Source organism: Mustela nivalis, assembly GCF_964662115.1.
Source record: "Mustela nivalis genome assembly, chromosome: 8".
Taxonomy (NCBI): Eukaryota; Metazoa; Chordata; class Mammalia; order Carnivora; family Mustelidae; genus Mustela; species Mustela nivalis.
This window is the reverse complement of record NC_139027.1, coordinates 139,448,031-139,452,789: the sequence shown is the minus strand read 5'-3', so window position 1 is coordinate 139,452,789 and position 4,759 is coordinate 139,448,031.

Genomic DNA, 4,759 nt, shown 5'->3' with positions numbered 1-4,759 from the left:
CCCTGTCTGGTCGAGCCGTTCTCCAAGATCATCTGAACTGGCTTATAAGTAACAGCTCCTCCCAGGCTGGTTGCTATAGGCACTTTATTAAAAACCACCGATTTGCAGCTAAAATCCGGCTCTGACCAAATCCAATTTTCGTATCTGCTGCTTTTTTAGACATAATGATGAGGACATCGTTTCTGTTTCTATGGGGAAGAATGGATTCAAAGGGCTGTTTTTCTGTGTGTTTTCTCTTTCTTAACAGGCAGGTGGACTAAGGCGTGTTTCAGGCCGCTGTTTGCCACAGTCATAGAGGCCTTCGATAGAGAACAAATATTTATGCTTTGTTAGTGCACAGACGTTCTCGGCAATGTTGATTAGCGCTTGGGGCTTATATCCGACCAAGGTCAGGGGGCTCGTGCCCCCCCCAACAAACTGGGCCCATTAGCTTCTCTAAGAGGGAAAGTTTCTGCTTCAGCCCCCACGCCAACCTCTCTCTGACTAATGCATATTACTGACCGTGCTGGAGTTTGAATGGGAGACAGAGGTGGGTGGAAAATTCTCTGCACTATGGCAAAAACAAACAATATGCCCTTTTCATAATGGGTCCTCAATGGGACCTGTACATCGTGCAGCCTTTTGAGAAGCCCAGAGACAACATGCATGGTGGTGGGAGGCGGGCAGGGATTCAAGTTCACCCGCATGGACTCGGTGGCCCAGGTCAGGCAGTCCTGGGTTGTGGGAGGGTTTCTAAGGCTTTCTGGCCGTCTGCTGCTTCAGCTCCACCGAGGACCAGGACAGAGCCGGCGTCAGGGAATCAGAGGAGATCAAAACCAGCTGAAGCCCATGACACAGAGCCGGTGGGGCCACACTTAATCCATGCGAGACATGATGACAGTACTGACCGCGATGTCCCCAGGATGGCCCACGTAACATGGACACTTCTTTCCAACTTCTATCCCCCCTAAATTGTCATTTGGTTTAATCATTTGCAATGAAGAAGATCAGCTCTGGTTTGAGTCGGAAGCTATTTCTCAGCCTTCTGTTGATGAAATCCTCCTTCTGGTGTTTCTCCCTCATCTCTCGGATTTGATGCATGAGCAGTCACATAATGAATATTTGCAGAGACCTACTGTGTGTCCAGCCTTCCGGGGGGAATTGAAATGAGCAGGAGCAGACTATGCTTCAGGGCATGCGTATCTCCTTGAATCAGAAACAAATGTGCCACGATCCGATATATACCGGGTCGAAAGGAGTGGGGTGGGGGGGCGGGGGCGGGGGAGGCTGGCTCTGCTCTTGGTGGGTAGGGAAGGGGGAAGGGAAGGGGCTTCAGAAGTAATCCCTGGAACAAGGTTTTAAAATCCACAGAAGAGATGCCACAGGGACAGGGAGGGCCGGCCGGCGGCAAGTCCAGGGAGGGGGTCTGGAGCTCAGAGGAGAAATGAGCTTTGTGGCCCCAGAGATCTGGAGGCCACCATGGTCTGCAAATCGAGGGAGGGGGTGGGTTGGGGGAAGGACCAGGCGGCAGGAATGTCAAGGGGACCAGGAAGGGTGCAGGGGAGGGGGCTTCGCGGTAGGAAAGCAAGGGGGCTTCCTTTCCGGAGGACTCCGGGATTCTCCCTGTAGGTTTTCTGCCATTCACTGATTCATTGCTCACTCACTCTGCATTTTGAAAGGTGACTGGTGCTAGCTCGGTTGCCTTTAGGGAGCCCTTATGTTCCTCTCTCCCCTCGTCGCCGTCGCCTGCCTGGGATGACTTTCTCCCGCCCTGGGCTTCCCTTGGAGAGCAGCCTCTGGACTTCAGCCTTCGGAGGGAAAGGGCTCACTACTTAAGAAAATTAAAGCACTCAGTCACCGAACTGAAATAAAACTCTCGTCTCCGCCAAAACTTAAAAAGAGAGAGTAAAGGCTGATCTTAAGACTTCAAGGCACCTGGTTGACGGGCTTCGGGTGGGAGCCCGTTTGGGCAGAATTAATAGTAACGGCAATTCTAGAAACAGGTTATAACAACAGCCCTCACCAGAGACACGCCGTGTGCAGAGGTCTCTGGATGATAAAGTGGATGGAAATAGCTTATTTCCATCCCCAAATTCACTAACAGAGAGCACTTAGCCAGGGCAGATCACGGGTAATGACGCTCGGTTGTCTGTGAATTAATTTCTGGACAGTACTGCCGGGAGCTAATGCATTTTTCAGTGAAGAGGAGCATCAAGAAATCTTGATGCTGGTGCGGACTGGCTCATCATTGTATTTACATCGTCTCGGTGGGGTGAGGGGCCAGCTGCAATGTCCTCTGGGGTTAATGGACATTTTGGAAACTGTGAGGATGCGGGCTTGGCAGAGCAAAGATACAGAAGCCGTCCGTTTCAACCCTGGGGCTGAGACACTCTGCCTGCTGTCAGGACCTGCTGATTTGCTGGCCGGTCGTTGCGGAATTAAAAATGCATCTACTTTCTGATTAGCAGAGTTCAGCTTCTTTTGTGAAACTTCTCAGACAGTTTTATTCCCTGGTCACCTCCACATTTATTCTCCAATCTCTCCTCGGAGGAGAGGCTGGTGTCAGGGCAGAACTGATTTGGCAGCTTAGTGTTACCGTGATTTATCGATAGCAGTGTGAGATATCATTTTGATGCATCGGCCATACTGATGATAAGGTATGCATTACTACAAAAATAAACTCATTGTGGCTCCTGAATGCCTTTTTATTTTTTTTCTTTTTGGCTGCACAGCATTCCCGGGAAATGATTAATAAGATGTTTCATTTAAGTACCAAGCAATCTAGAAACCGAGCAGGAGCACGGGCGCCCGGATGCAGGAAACCTTGAAATTAACAGGCAGCCATAGAAAGTATAAGATTAATTTCATTTTCTTTTCTTATCTTATGTTCTTTTTTATGTCTTTCCCTATGTAAAGGGGAGATTAATTAATCCAGGAACGATCTTTTTGTTGGTAATTTTATATTCTGTTTGACTACTTAATAGAAATCTGAACTATGGCGAGGCGCCGTGCGGAAAGCGCGTCCCGAAGGACAGCAGAGAAGTCATCTTTGAGCAGAGTCGGCAGATTTCACGGCTGCTGTCAGAAGCCGTGGCTGGGAGAGTAAAGCGAGTGCCACGAGGCATTCGTTCGTTCGCGGGTTCATCCATTCCACAGACACTCCCTGACACCTGCCGTGGGGCCGTCCCATGTCGGCCCTCTCCTTGAGGAAACCTTTGGGCCGTACCTGACCAAGTTTTTAGGATGATTTGGAACTGATCTGAAATTCAATTCCATTCGGTAAATATTTATCCTGGCTGTGTGGGGAATATCAAAAGGGGCGAGACATGGTGGCTGTCACCAAGGATCTCGCATCTAATTGGGGAGATGAGATATACACACACAATACAAGGCAATTATGGTAATAGCACGCATTTAAATACCACTCTCCTGTTTACCCACATTTTCATATCACTCTCTTGTACATTGTTGGAACCTCTCAACGACTCAGGGAGGGGCGGCAGGGCGGATATGATGAGTCTCATTTTGCAAATGTGGGATCGGAGGCTTAGCAGCGGGGTGGGGAGGCCGCCTCCAACCGCCCAGCCGTAAACGGCTGCGGCGGGCTGCCAGCCGGGGTCCTTGACCATTCTGCGGTGTGCTTCAGCTAATCAGCTACGCTGATTAAACACCCAACGAGGGGCACAGAAGGTGAGCTAGAGGAGGGCTGGGCCCCTCAGCTGGGAGGTCAGCTCTCAGCCCAGTTCTGGGAAGGAATGGGATGAGGGCACCTATCTCGCTTTTGAAACCTCCCTCAATTTTCCACGAGAGACCCTGACGGTAGCGCTGCCTTCTCTGCAGCACACTGCTCCCCAGAAGAACCCTGCCCAAGCCAGCAGGAGGAGACCAGGCGGCAAGAAAATGCAGGCCCTCCCACAGGCGGCCTAGGGAACAGGTGGCTGGTCTAAGCGCTAGCTGTCGAGCATCGGCGCTGATCCCTGGCCGACCTCTTCTCTACCATCGGGGGGGCATCAGTTTTAGGGTACCATGTCAGCAAGGGCACAGAAGATGCCAGAAACAAGGTCTTCCCAGGATCTTGGCAGGGGCACAGCAAGGGAACACTCCGTAGAGACTTCTGGACAGACGCCTGCATGCAAGATCCTGGCCATCCTTGCTCCCGGGAGGGTGCCTGCAGACACCCAGCCCCCAGCCTGTCTTTGCTTTGTCTCTCCTGCCTCTCATTCTGAGTGAGAAGGACAGATGAAATCAGTCCTACTCAGCCCCATTAACCACATGGATCGACAGCAAGGAATAAAGTTTGGATTTTTCAAAAATCTTTGCAGCAGACGGCCCCGGGAGACCAATTGCAGGCTAAAATATGACAAGATTCCTAATTAAATATAATTAAATAAGCATTAAGAGAGAGACTGATGCTCTCCTCCACACACTACATCACTGTGTGCCCAAAGAATACAAAACTGAGAATGTCATTTTCTGGAAAACACACACGCACACACACACACACACACAAATCATAGAGCCTAACTCCCTGGTGACCCAGGTGGGGAAACTGAGAACAGAGGGGTTTATAAATTCAACAAAGGGCCAGTGACAAAGCTGATCGAGAAGAGCAGATCCCCCGAGAAAAGTCTCATTTGGGGGTGATGCTGTTAGCATGTAAAAGGCCCTGCTGCTTGCATGCTGTGTGACCTTGGGCAAGTTACTCAACCTCTCTGTGCCTCTTTTCTTCCTATAGACCAGCATCATGTGACAGAAATAAAATGGGAGTCCCACCTGGCAC